Source organism: Gasterosteus aculeatus, chromosome 8 (genome assembly GCF_964276395.1).
Source record: "Gasterosteus aculeatus chromosome 8, fGasAcu3.hap1.1, whole genome shotgun sequence".
In the NCBI taxonomy this organism is placed as follows: domain Eukaryota; kingdom Metazoa; phylum Chordata; class Actinopteri; order Perciformes; family Gasterosteidae; genus Gasterosteus; species Gasterosteus aculeatus.
This window is the reverse complement of record NC_135695.1, coordinates 10,680,655-10,695,478: the sequence shown is the minus strand read 5'-3', so window position 1 is coordinate 10,695,478 and position 14,824 is coordinate 10,680,655. Positions and strand designations below refer to the sequence as shown.

Below are 14,824 nucleotides of genomic sequence, written 5' to 3'. Positions count from 1 at the left end.
TAATGTTAAGTAATATGGAATTGTGGTGGGCAAACAGTTAGTTAGGCTGTAAAAATAGTCCAAACACCAGAGTCCGGGCCTGTAGAGCATATTGTGGCCTGTTAATGTCACTCAAAGGAACTTTTTACTTTTTTGCCCCCTCAGATGGTGCCCAGGATACTTTCTGTTGCTGCTGACAGACCTGAAGTGTGTGTGTGTGTGTGTTTGTGTGTGTATTTAGGTATTTTACCTGAAAATAAACTGTATTTATTGCTCTACGTGAGTATACACATCAGTTGTTTTGTAAAGAGCCGTCCCAGTTCTCAGTCCAGTTCCATAAAGAGAGGTCTCCTAAACCTTTCTGGGCTTACAGCGGCCCGGCTTCCACTACAAGCCCAGACAGTCACAGGTTGTGTCTGTATTGTTTATATATTCCCTTTAGGTATCCATAGGGCAACATGGCAAGACCAACTGATCAAAAGGCGGCAAAAAGTAAAGTGCAATGTGAAACCAGGCTTGCACAGCAATTCTCTTAAAGTACACGCTTAACATGCCACTGCAATAGAGCCACTTTACACTCGAGCCCCCGCTGCGTGTTTGCAACGACTGAAAATGCGTCCTTCCAGCAGAGCCGCTATAAAAAGAAGAGGCCGTAATGGCTCGTCTGAGTCGCCTGGCTTGTGGAAAAACAACCGTCTCTAAGGCCGCTGTCTAACAGATTTGGCACCGCGCTCCATCTATCGACTCCGACACACAGACTGGCAGCGCTGGGCAGCATGAAGCCGGATCCGATTGCAGGGCTTACCAACGTTGTCATTATCCCCGGCAGCCTTTGGAAAAGCCGTGCCCTGGAATAACTGAAAATAATAAGGAATAACACAGAACGGCTGCTCATTCCTTTGGCGTTTTATGAATGGGGGTTGACAGCGCGTGCCATCTGAGAACGATTGCACACATCCGTACTCATGACTGTATTTTCCTGGCTGATTGCGTCGGCCGTCTGTGTCTCTCTCTCTCCATCTCTGGGGGTGGAATGAAACTTTTTGTAGCCTTTTTGACGAGAGCTCTTCACATCATCTGTACGCGCCCGTCCAAAGGTCAGTTTTCCTCCCGGTCTCGTACCAGCGAGTGAATCATCTTGGTTTAATGGCCCGTTGAAAACGGGCTCAGATAATTGAGACTGAGAGGTCTCCAAACTGTAAAGTATATCTGCGGGGAACTAAAAAGAGAGAAACAAGGGCTTTGATTGTATATGACCAATCAAACCAAACGATGTGTCACAAAGAACTCATGTGCACAGCGGGAGACGGAGAAAGAAAAGACAGAAGCGGAAGAAGGGAAAGGGACCCAAAAGAGAGGTAATAAAAAGCAGCATGCATCTCTTTCGTTTTTACACTTGCTGTGACATTTACAAGCAGCTGGGGCAGAGCCGGGGAGCCAACGAGTGATCGGGGTAGGAGTCAGGGCCCATTGCAGCCTGTGATCACAGGAGGGGCACTCGATACGTGGAAAGGGGGAAACACTGGAAGGTTTAACTCATCTCTCATGCTTCTCATCATCTACGTAGGGGACACACTTTTACAGTAGGCAACCATGAGTCGAGTGCGCTGATGCTTGGAGCTGCGTGTGTTGGGTTTTCGGAGGGGTGTCAAGGTAAGTATATTTTGTCATTTTGAGGGTGGTGGGCCGTGCGCTATTTAGGGGAGGGTGTGTGAGAGCTCATGTGAGGCTTGGCAGCAGGATTTGATGCGTTTACAGTTGTCAGTTTGAGTGAAAAAGAGGAGGCCAAAGATATTCTTTGGTGTGTTGACGATATTCTGTTTTAAAGACTTTTAAAGACAGACTAACCTGTAATTTCATGTTCCTTTGGAGGAACATTTAGATCAATGTGGAGCGTGTGTGAAGTAGAAGAGTGTTTGCGCAGGACTGCATGCAGTTGTGTGTTTCTACCTTAGTGTGTGTATAAAAACCCCTTTAGTAAAATAGCCTTGAGGCAATTTGGGGCCAATAAAACGTGTGCGTGTGTGTTTGTGTGGCTCTGTTGGTGAATCTGAGGGCTTCTCGGTGGGTGGAGGACAAGACACAGATGTCAAACATGATACGGCAACAGCTGGAAAGTTCACCCTACCGCCGCCCTCTGCATGCTCTCTCTCTCTCACCCCCTCAGGGCAGTTCTTCTGGTTGGCATGTGGCTAATTTTGTATGTTTTGTTATGTGCATGTTGCACGAGTGTGCACATTACCGTGAAGATGTTTTACCTCATTATTTTAGTTTCCTCGGACGTCAATGTACAATTCCACTTAATAATCGGAGTTTAAAATCAAACTATTTTTTTTTAAAGGCAGTCAGCAGCCTTTGCCAGGTGTTGATGCATGCTCATGCATTTTGTGTGTTCAGGCAGGTCAGACATGATTAACAAGACAACTCACTCTTCTACATGAGTTCACGTTGGACATCTCCATTACCTCGGTGCTCTGAAATCCGATGACTGGGATGACACAATACCCAAGACATGTTGGTCATGAAAACCGTATTAATGGCTTGAATGTCCGCATTAATTATACTACTTTAAAAATCTTTCAATGAGCCTCTTTCAAAAACTGTCTCTAAACGTACACATTCTATTCATCTCCAGCCGTCTTTGGGAACAAAGTCTGACAGAGAAAAAAATGAGTTATTTACTGCCTGGTTGGCCTTCTGACCAGCCCAAGATGTTGATAAGTAGAAGTAGCATCACTGGATTCCTCTTTTATCTTCACTATCTCTCTTCATCCCAAACTACAGGGCAAAGCAGCCTTTATCTCGCCTGCAGTTAAAGGCCGATGGTGGGCTGTCTACTTCTACAAAAGCTCAAAGCTGCGACTGACAACGTGGTTACACCACGATCTCCACTGTGAAATCCCCCAGTTTGCTCCTGTGTCTCAGCTCTGGGAATGTTCTACCTATCCAGCCATTGCTACACGTTTTGCTCATCAAGTCCCTCCCCCCTCTGTTTTCCTTTAGGGGAACCCTTGTTGCTGTCATCGCACCTCTCACCCTGATGAAAAAACGTAGCAGCAACATTCCTGCTCGTTTTACAACGTCTTCCTCCTAACGGCTGAGGATCCAGCTGCCATCGAATGAAGCCTCTGTCATTCTCACTTTCCGTCTTGCACGGATAAAAGCGCACACACTGTACAAATGAAGAAGATCTTTTTCTTGGCGAGGGAAACTTATAATAAATTGTTAATCAGAGTTTTCCGTTTCTTCTGGACAGAGAAAAAGTACAAAAACAAGATGGTGTTTCACATCTGGGAGGTAGAAGGTCATTTTTGAAGAGCCAGCAGGAACACACAAGCTGGTGACAGCCAGGCTGCAGCCCTAAAGATTACACAAACCTACATTTTGTGGCGTCAAGTCAGCGGTAATCAAGTTAAACTGATATCCAGCTAATGAATCATCAGATTCCAAACACCCGGGGACGGACAGACAGACAGCCTCGGTGTCTGAGGACAATCTATTCCGTCGCACAGCATCATTGTCACAAAAGACCCCTGTTTGCATTCAGATACTTTGAATAACTCAAATTGACAATAGCAGCTTATTTACTACTGATTAATCTGCAGGATATTTTTCTTAATTAATCCATCAAATTGAACAGTGAAAAATATCCTCCTCCTAAAAATTCATTAAAATGAATTTCTTTAAAAATGGATTCGGACAAAATAAAGTAGAACATAACCAAACGGCGACGTTAAAACACAATCAGTGTTTTCTTCTACGCACTATAAATCCCATTTCTATCACATATCATTAAGACAGCTAAAGAAGAGACTGTGTATCTTGAGGGTCACAGAACACTGCAGTATAGATGACATGGTTTTCATTCTCTCACACACACTAGACAAAGGGACTATTGAATGCAGTGAGGTAACTGCCTTCCATAATGAGGCAAGCTGGAGCTGACTGAGAAAGGGAGCACACAGCCAGGTCCAAAGTCTCCGGGAAGCCGGACATTCGATAGCTGTTTGTGTGAGATTGTGACACTGATACCTTCTAATAAAACAGTCAACTGCATCCATGCATCCCGCCAGTTGAAAGGTCACTTCTATTAGGTCAACCTCGGACAGATGGGCATGCACAGAGAGGGGGATGTCAAAGAGTTCTGTCAGTGTGTGTGTGTGTGTGTGTGTGTGTCTTTAGGGGTTTATTTCAAGAGCACCATGAGGTTCTGCAGGTTCCCCCACTGCTCCCAATCGTGCTCCGTTAGTACACACTGATATTAGCGGCGAGAGGACGAGATACATATACAGACACACACACATAAACACACACACGGCTCATTTAGGAGACCGCAGTTACCTCTAATTACCACGGAAAAACCTGGTAACAGCAGTGATGATCGGAGGACCAGCGCTGGGACTGGGAAGGGTGTCTACAGCGCAGAGTAGAACACAGCAGACATGCGTGCTCGTGACTATGGAGATCATGTGTGTGGTGTTCTGGTCAGCTCTTGTTCCTAGAACTTTGTTAAATCACTGCCAGATAGGGTCAGTTAACACACACACACACACACACACACACACACACACACACACACACACACACACACACACACACAGCCCTGGGTGTACAGGGCAGCCTGCTAGGAGATGGTGTGTTATGCTCATCCACGTGCCAAGTTCTGACAGGAGATATATAACTATTAAGTCCCTCCACGGACTGCGCCTGGACCTTCTTCGGAAAGTGTGATGAAGCGTTGCTTGACGGCGCATATTTTTCTAAAGCGAAAGCCCAAAATGCTTTGACTTCATTTGCCTTTTATAAAAGACATGCACAACTTGCATTGCATTGCATGTCATGTCTTTAACATATGTCTGAGTAGAAACAATGTTCATTGCACGACTTGGTTCAGGTGGATCCTTTGGCTTGAGTGAAGATGGCTACGGGAAATTAAACATCCGGGGAAACGAGGCAGAGAGAAAGAGAAATAGAAAGGAAGGAGAGAAGAAAAGGTGAAAAAAAACGCTGAAAAGGAAAGAGAGAGAGGAGTTTTATATTGAAAAACTATTTTTAAATGTTTTTTCTCAATAAAAAAGACTGAAGCTGCAATACAGACAAGATCAAAGTCATCAAACGCTGTGGAGTAGCTTTCTGCTGAATTTCAATCTTGAATCAGTTAGTCAGTTTTATGGTATTTTTGTGTATAGATATATTTTGACAAATACTATCCTAAAAAAAGAAAATGTAATTAAAATAACAAAAATCCGATAAAGTAATGTTGCGTCTCAACAATCCTTGCTGTAAGCTGCAGCAACACAAACATGAACGAAGAAAGAAAGAAAGGTTTACATGTTTAAAAAAAACATGTAAACCACAACTACTGCTCAAAGACTTCATTATGTGTATTTCACTTCTCTGGAAGCAAAAGCTCACAAAATGACAAACACATGGTGAAAGATCCAATTAAAAAGTATCTATCGAGTCACATTAACCGTACAAAGGACACAACCCCTCTAACAAGCCCTGACGGATGTCCAAATACCACGTCAACACAATTATATTACCAGTTTCCAGCACCTTAAACGGGGCAAAAAGAAAACAGCACTCATGGGCACATAATGCACAGATCTAATAAAGCCCGTCTCAGGTCCGAGCATGAGCCACTTACATGATCATTTGGCTCGACAAGGTTTTAGCAAGCAGATGAGGCATTTGTTCTCTGCTGCGAGCATCTGGCTGCAAGGCGGCAGGAAAAACAAGCCCTCGGAGCTTTTGAAGGCAGCGATGAGGTTCAATTCATTAAAAGGTTGATTGTTGCCTGAACTGGTGAGCGTTTGGGAGACGCAGGAGGAAAAGGGCTTGGCCGAGGGGGCCGAGGGGGCCGAGGGGGGCGGGGGGTAAAAGTGATGAAAGGATTCAGGATATTGAACAGTAGTAACATGAAAAAAAACGTTTGTGTATTGTTTAGAACAAGAAATTAAATGCAACTACTGTGATTAATTAATGATTAAAATGATGTTCAAGCACAGCCAACACAACAACAAAAACAAGCAGAAAGAACCGGCAATTAGTTGCAACAAACAAAATAGAATGTATGGTTATGTCTAAAATAATAACTAACTGTACAGGCCCTCCAGTTACAATATGTTCATATAATAAATGCCGTCAGACAGCTGAGTGGACAGCAGGAACAAAGACAAGAAAAAACAGAAGAGAAAATGACATTTCAAAGCTGTTATCAGCTCATCATATCCCACAGTAGCAGGACAGCTTCAATCACACACTCACAGAGCTCGTCTTCTCTAGCCTGCATGGGAACGGCATACCTGGGATTCCCGTGCGTGTGTGCGTGTGTGTTTGTGTGTGCGTGTCTTTGTGTGTGAGAAGAGGGGAGATAAAGAAGAGGAAGAGGGTCCCTTTGGAGATGTGGAAGAGGAAGCTGCAACAAATGATTTGTATGATTGAAGAAGATAACTTTTATTTAAAAGAATGAACCATGATATTACTTATAAGAACATCGTAATTTCCCAAAATGGAAAACCTGAATAGCTTATCGTCCCATTTCCGAGCCTGGAGGTTGCACTGGGAATGTTTACTTGATAAATGAGTTTTGGCCGCCATACGAGATGCTATTGTGTTCTCAGTTTAGTTTTGAAACTAAACAGACAGAGAAAAACTACATTAAAGGATCCCTGTTCATATTTTGTTGATGTATTACTTGATTTGTCATTTCAACATTAAAGAAAACTATTTACTTTATTTATTTAAGTAGGTGCTTGCTCACCTCGAGAAGGGCAAACACGAAGGCCCAATCATTTCTTTCACACTGTCACTGTCTTATATTCGTCTGCACGCTCATGTAGAGCTGGTAGAGTGGAAGATGCCAAAAAAACACTGCACGTTTCTTTTTAGACTAAAATTAGCATGTAAACGATGGAAAAACCTGCTTAATATTGGAGATAAGACGGCCTCTCTCATGCTGACACACTGGCCTTTTTGTATTTCTTTTCCTGGTGTGTCACGTTTGATGGGTCAGCCTGAAGCACGGTTCGTCCCTTTAATGGCTGCCTTTTGTAACCTTTCCCACTGGAGAGAAAAGCCAGATGTTAGTGGATGTAGCCGGGTTTTTATCCAACGGGAAAGGGGCTTAGGTTTGCGGAGAAGCCAGAGGGAGATATACGCAGAGACTTGTCTGTTACACCTCTCAGATGGCACCCGAGGCACGGATATGACTTCACACACACACACACACACACACAGATTTCCAAGATTCCGCGGGCAATATACAAATCTTCCTTTCCAGGTTTCACGGGACCAGAGTTTAATGACGACCATGTCACAGAACTCATAGGCAAACATGAGGAATCTGGAAACTCTTCAGACGCCTCGAGCGAGGAACTACGAGGAACGTTATGCTGCATGTTGTTTGAGGTTTTAGATGTCGCAGATGTTGAGAGGAAAGGTTACCCTTACGTTACAGTAGTCAGATTGCAATTTATTGTAAAATACTTATATATAATATATTTCAATAATGATTCATGTTTTCAGTTTATTTTAGATTTTTAGTTTCTACAAGACAATCAGTCCTTTAACCTCATATGTAACAGTACAAAGTACAATATAGTAAATGTACTATTTAGTCCTCACACACAACCGTTATCAAAGAGCCAGGGCCACAAACTGACACGCTGCACAAAATGCACATATCAATTTTAATTCAGTAAAATATTTACTCTTGAGTTTACCCAAAACACCAGGGTTCTTTTTATCTTGATAATGAGCCCTAATGTGCTTCTTTTTCCGTTTGACGACCTCCATCATCACTAAACCACAGCCTGACATTGTCATAATTAGCACAGTGAAACCACATTAATCTAAACTTCAGCATCCCCACACGCCCCGTGTAACTGAATAGGTGACCACAAAACAAAAAGGATTGTTGGTTTTTTTTTCCCACAGCAGCGCTGCGCACAAAACCTGAGATGGGAAAAACTGTGGAGACAAAAAGAAGGTGAAAAAGAAAGTGACGGAGGAACGGAGAGATGGAAGGAAATGAATGGTTGTGTTTTTTGCTTGGAGAAGAGCTTTTCCAGACTGCATTTTTTTGCAACAGCGGTGTAAGGTATCCCGCTGTATAATCCTGTGTTGGTGACAGACACAGAAAGATGGAGCGAGTGAGGAAAGGAGGTGCAGGAAAAGCGTGTGGTGGTATACGAGCGTGAGACTCCACGTGCCTGCAGTATTGTTAATTTGTCACGCTGTGCCTACTGTAAGTTAAAACAATGCGCGTGTGTGTGTGTGCGCGCAAATGCATGATTTAAAACATTTTCTATCAAATCAAATCTAACAAATGAGTCTTTTTCACCTTTGCAGTCCTGCTCTCCTCCATTACAGTGTAAAACTGATTCAACTTCAAGTTGTGCAGCTGCATAAACACACAATTTAAATCACCTGTGATCTTAAGCTGATTAAGTGTGTTTGGAGTACAGCTTATTCCGGGGATATCACGGCACGACAGACACAACTTTTACATTGAGATGCATTTACAAAAGCTTTTGCGTTTTGTTCTGGACCACAAGCGGGTACAGTTGAGAGCCGGTCCATCCAGCTCAAACAAACCGTGTGCTAACTAATGTGAACTCTGCATTCAATTCACGCGTCGGATTCTTTTGTGTCCTTTTCTCTGAGCTTTCTGTTTATAAATCACATCGTCATGGAGAAAAAAAGGTGATACATGAGTATTACACTACAAATGGAAAGAGTCCTCGCATAACAGCAAAGACTCACTTGTCTGTGCCAAGTCACCTTTTAGGGGACCCTGATCTATAATGTCCTTGTCTCCGTCTTCTCCATCAGGACCCGTCATTCCCACACACCAGCCAGCCCATTAGCCTCGGGACTGGAGGCATTAATCAATGAGACTGTTCACAAATTCAGCAAGTCACAAAATTAGCAAGCTTCCCTTGACAAGCAGTGACCTGGAGTCCGAGGGGGAGGGGGACACGGCTTAAGGGAGAGATCGGAGCCCCCCCCCCCCCCCCCTTGACCCTGTGAAGTCAGGGGTCAGGGGGACAAATTGTCAAAAACTCATTGCTCTCCGTGTCAGCTGTGGGGACCCGAGGCAAGTCGTCCATCCACTGAGAGCTGAGGATCCAAAAGGGATCAGCAACATTCCTCCCGAAACTCGTGTGGGAAAGTAGCACGGCAAAAATCTCTGGTAGTTTAGATGGTGCGCAACAAACGTAGCTGTGTATCTTGTAATGAAAAGGGGGCGTGAATGGGGCGCAAAAACAGTGGCAGTGGAAATACTGAGCACTTCATTTTAATGTGCTGCAGTCTTCAACCCAGCAGATCCACGGTACCAGTCAAAGTTCGGACACATTTTCTCATTCAATTCAATGAGAAAGTGTGTCCAAACTGGAGTTCACCGGATCATGGTGGACAAACGGACCCCCCCCCCTGCTTGTCTGTGTTTATGTGTGTTTGTAGGTCTTCTCTTTGTGGTCTACCGTATGTGGACATCTGTCTGAAATCTAGCCAACAAGTGTTTTGGTACCCTTCAGCCGTGGACTGAGAGGAAGAAGGCCATGGGGCGTGTAAAGTGTGTACTTGCGTTTTGGTGTACTGCTTTCTAGAAAGGAGTAGACATCTCATCAGAATTTAAATCTGATGATGACTCATTGTTGGAGTGGTTTTATAACAACTGCAGCACATTAACTGTAACGTTCCTCTTATCTTCACAGATGTCTGAGCATAGATTGAGAAATCTCAGACCAGGATCGCCATCTCCAATAAGACTTTACAGAAAGGGATGAGGAGTTGTTCCGGAGGGGGGACATTAATCACTGACATGAGCACAGAGGTCAGCAGCAGTTCACTGGGCAGAAAGGGGTTAAGAGATAAGGAGATCTGGAGAGAGAGAGAGAGCGAGCGAGCGAGCGAGCATGAGCCGCAGTGGATTAGAGGCTGACTGCTTCAGAGGGAGTAGCAAAGAGAACAATAAATACAGAAAATAAAAAGATTAACTTGGCCGGCAGTGTGAGCTGATATTAGACTGTTAAAAAGTATAATTATACACATCTAATACAAGAAGTAAACATAATTCTTGAAGACTTGTACAGCTCTGCCTCTGCTGTTTACTTATTGATTTACATTCCGACTGCATTATTCCGCCACCCTACATTTCTGCGCATTAACCTGTGACATCCCTCCACGTACTACGACTACAAATGCTTCAGAACATTACACACCATTACTTGGAGCCCAAGCGCGAGCCAAAACTAAAAAAAACAATATATCTGATGTATGTTTAAAACCAAATGCAGCCTTCTCTTCACACGCACAGTAGCAGAGAAGGCCTTTGTGTGTCTGCCTCTCTCACTGAGTTACACCCCCCCCCCACTGAGGTGAGTTTATTTGTTGGCCAGCGTTCTTGTGTGCTGCTGAGGAGCGGCTTACGCGGTCCACTGTAGTTTAAGGCGGGACGAGAGGATGGCCTCTCCTCGTTAGCGGGCTTTCACTACAAGCATTCTCCTCATTTTCCAGAGTCCTATTTGAGAGAAGAAGACAACGTTTCCCCCCCACACCACTTTGTCACCTTGTAAAACCTTGAAGCAGAGCCGCTTGCTTCTGCACGAAGGTCACTGGGGATAAGTTCTAGACGTGTGAGGGGGAAATGATATACAGTTTGGTGCAGTTTTCCCCTATTTTAACTGTAAAGTGCACACATATATCACAGAGGGAACCCCCTCCTATATCTGGACCATGTTTTAAACTTTGCTTCAGATGAAATGAGTTTGTTTCAGTGGGTAATCCTCCCCTGGGAGAGCGACTGTTCCTGGATCAGTGAGCATAGCAGACTCCATGAGGCCAAAATGAGTGGGCTGTAAAATAGAGTAGAGCGGTGGGAATTCTCCGTACAGTCTGCCAAATGACAGGGATAAATATGAGTGGAGCCTTTTCTAAGTTTTCTAAGTGTTACACACACACACACACACACACACACACACACACACACACACACACACACACACACACACACATATATATAGTGTTTTTAGGAATAATAATAATAATGATAATGGACTGTAATTGTCTGGCATTTCAAAATTTAAGAAAGGAAAATATTTATTATTTGCATATTAAATGGAGCAAAGTACCCAATATGCACAACTTTCAAAGTATATGCTGAAATTAAATACCTTAAATAACAAAGTTGTGTTAACGATGGATTCATTTTTAAGTGGAATATTATTTACGCAGCTACTAACCCATTGCATTAGCATTTCATTTTACCTTATTTTATTACTTGTGCACTGCTGTCTTGTTGTCTATTATCACACTGTCTACTGTCACGCACCAACCGCCAAGACAAATTCCTTGTATGTTTGACATATTTTGGCAATAAATGTTTCCTGATTCCCGATTGAAGTGTAGCTAATTTTGTCTATACATATTCTAATAAGAAGTTGCGTAAACGTACTTGATTTCCATCGATTCAGATTTGTTAGACATTTTTAACAATATACGACAGTGAAAATCCAACGGCACAAAAGAGGTCGGCTATAAGATTCTTTCAAATACAAAAAAAACCTTACTGAACAATTATTTCATACAAATGCGTACAACATGAGAAACACCTGCTTGTCTTTCACCGTTTACTGGCCCGAGACTTGATGAATGACTGTGTGAGAAAGTCTTAGTCAGACAGACGTTTACTAGAAACCAATGGAGGAAAAGGCTGCAGCTCATATTTCATCTGTTGTGAATTAGAAGGGAATCAGAAGGTGTGGGGCGGGGGGGGGGGGGGGCAAAGCTGACCCTGCTTCAGGCATTGGGAGCTGGGGGTGACGAGGGAAGCTGGACGGCTACAGTATGCAAAGGCTGTAAAAGGGCCATAAAACAGGGTCAAACCGAGGGGACACCAGGAAAGGGGTCTGGGGAAAACACACCATGACACACTCCCTAACGCCCCGCTCGCTCATTCAATACAACTCAACCGATTTTCCATATCACAAAATCGCACATGACAAACTCGCCTCACATCTGCAGTGAAAAAGCCCTTTCACAAAAAGGTTCAGCGGCGTGACTCGAAGGTTAAAAGCCAAAGGGGGAAAGAGACGGCGAGTGATTGGTAAACATAAAGGGAGCTGTAGGGTTGAGGATCGCTATCCCTCTGATCTCCCAAAGCACCGGGTCTGTCATCATCCTGTCCGTCTGCCTCTCTCGATCTCCCACTGTACCCCTCTGCGCTCATTCCTTTCCTTATGTGCTGCCAGAAGCCGTATTAGGGCCTCCTTTATGCTCATTTTGATCGAATGCTTCCACGTGAATTGAAGATGTCCCCCGGTGGGGGTTGTGTACATTTTGCAGACACGCAGATGCTGCACGTCTGGAAAATGTAAACAGTTTTCTTTGGCTTGTTAATACTGAGGAAAACCCCCTTACTCGTGTGATTCCTGACCTCTGTGTAGTCTTGCTTACCCTTCCCATTAGCTGACCCCCCTCTCTCCCCTAAATCCATCTGTGTCCTTTCCTCCCTCTCTCTCCCATGTGTAGATCCAGAGACCGATAAATGCCGCTCCTCCATCATCCCTGACAGCCCTTTCTCCCTCTCTTTTCTTCCTTTCATCCCTCACTCTCGCATTCCTTTTCCCGGTCATCCTCATGTCTGTTTTGAGGGCTGCTCTGATTTCCCATAACCCCCCGCCGGCCCCTTCCGCCCTGCAGACGATGTGTGGGCCGAGTTCGGCTTAGCGCCGTCTTAGGTTCATGTTGATGAATGGTGATTGGACATCACATCTAGATAAGCAGGTACAAAATATGCCAAGGGAGGTGTCTGTCATGGATAAATCTTGGATAACAGCGCGGGCTTGTATATACTATAAAGTACACGTGTGTGTGTGAGTGAGTGTGTGTAAATGTGCATTTGGTAAGAGTCCACTTCATTCATCTCTCCTGTGATTCTATTCATTCCGCAATCACTCAATCAATTTCTCCCAGAAATCTTCCCTGGAATGTGGCTCCTAATCAACCTGGGCTTCTTTTCATCGGGACTTTCTCTGCTGGCCCAACTTGCTACTTCACACAATCCCAAATCTTTAATAAACATAAAAAATACTAAATGTATTAAATCACCAAAAAACGTCTTTACTCCTATTAGTGAAATGTGTAAATGTACTTCTAACCAGAAGTTCCAAGAAATCAGAAACCAAATCAGCTAGCAGCTTAGAATCAGTATAACTCTCAATTTAAAAAATAACTCTTGACAAACCACAAATTTGGATTGGGATTACACTAAAAATGACTACAGGCCCCACGTAGTGTGTGACCATTTTAGCCTGGCATATTTCACACAGTGAGGTCCTAGCTTTGCTGACGTAGACACAAAGCGTAGCACACTGTGGTTGAGGTGGGGGGGGTGTTGCAACAACGTGGCTGCGGAACCCTGTGCCCCAACACACCCACCCCAGCTGGCCTTGACCCAGACCCGGCGCGTCCGGCACACAGTCCTCCTTTTGCCACCTGCCTGTGGAATGTGTCCATGTGTGCAGCTGTGTATGTACGAGGCTCTTTAATTGGAGGGCATCAGCGCAAGTTGGCCTGTTGAGCGCTTTAATTGACTGCTGTACTGACCAGGGGGTGGGGGGGGGCGAGGACTGAGAGTTCATTGGTCTCTGAGCACTACTTGCCCGTGGCATGGAGGGGCCAAGAGGGTTATACAAATTGTTGAAATGAAACAAACTGTTGTACCACACACCTCTTCCCGTTTTATGAGAGGTCTTGTTAAAGCGTCAGTGTGTTCAGATTTAATAATCACATTCAACAGGGAAATTCATTATACACACCTTATTATTCATTATACACGCTGTTCAAAACAATATCTTATCAAAGTTGACATTCATTAAACCTCCCTTTACTGCCACTTTTAATCAGATTAAGACGTTTTCATACTTGAATTGTTTTTTCAAAAAAATATACATTGAAGTATTTACTTAAAAATAACAAACGCATAAAATTTTTTTTTTTTTAAATCCAATATTTTCTCAAACCCTATATTTTCTATTATATATTTTCTATCACTTCATCATTCAGCACCCAGGAGCCACATTAACCTGCTGATGTCATGCTGAACAACTAGGCTACTTATTCCCTTATTTCTTACCAACCACTAATAAAGTGAAGACATACTTCCTTATGTACCATTCAAGCACTGAAGTCCACGTGAAGCATGCAGACCACGGCTTCTGACTTTACAACATCCCCGTCTGTGCTTGGTGTCCCATCGGTGGCTCTTTGGCCGACATCACCTTGGAAGCAGGAGCCAAGTACTGTATAACCCACTGGCATCTTAATATACTCGCCTAGATCCTACAATCACAGTTTGAGCCGTGTGCATTAAGAAGTGCTGAAGCGCTGCATGTGTGTTAACCCTAACTTTGCTAAATGGCAAATCTTTTTTTGCATGAGCCAACCAGTGAGGCATGTGGGTCATGCACATACACACGCACACTGCTCACTCTCTTCACCGACCCACAACCAACCACTCCATGCTGGTAGGTGTGTTGTGTTTGCATGAAGTGGGTTGAATTTCATATATGGCTCAACTCTGAGCCATGCCGTTTTCAGCACTTTGAATTTGACATGCTAACTAGATACTCCTTTACGCTACCCGGCAACATTGCTGAAAAGGCCGCGCCCGCAGCCCGATTTAGACTCATTGATGACAGCTGTCACACGAGAGTCAACAGAGGGACGGAGGGATGTAGACGGGGGTTAACACAGGACACGGGGTTAGAGAGTAAGAGTGTAGAGAAATGAATACAGGGACGGCAAAGCAGTTTCATTAAAAGAAAACTTTTTT

General features: G+C 44.0%; 1 protein-coding gene and 1 long non-coding RNA gene across 4 annotated transcripts in view; one reads left to right on the top strand and one right to left on the bottom strand.

Annotated features, from left to right (window-relative positions):
- The window catches only part of ror1 (receptor tyrosine kinase-like orphan receptor 1), a 97,567-nt gene that overhangs the window by 50,608 nt on the left and 32,135 nt on the right, over positions 1 to 14,824 (bottom strand). The gene's annotated exons all lie outside the window — the stretch shown is intronic.
- On the top strand, positions 382 to 3,564 carry LOC144411341 (uncharacterized). Of its 2 annotated transcripts, XR_013468487.1 has the most exons (4): positions 382 to 1,076; positions 1,280 to 1,337; positions 1,547 to 1,632; positions 2,983 to 3,564. It is a non-coding gene; the product is annotated as an uncharacterized LOC144411341 (long non-coding RNA). The 2 variants fall into 2 exon arrangements; XR_013468486.1 differs by having other exon boundaries at positions 382 to 1,337.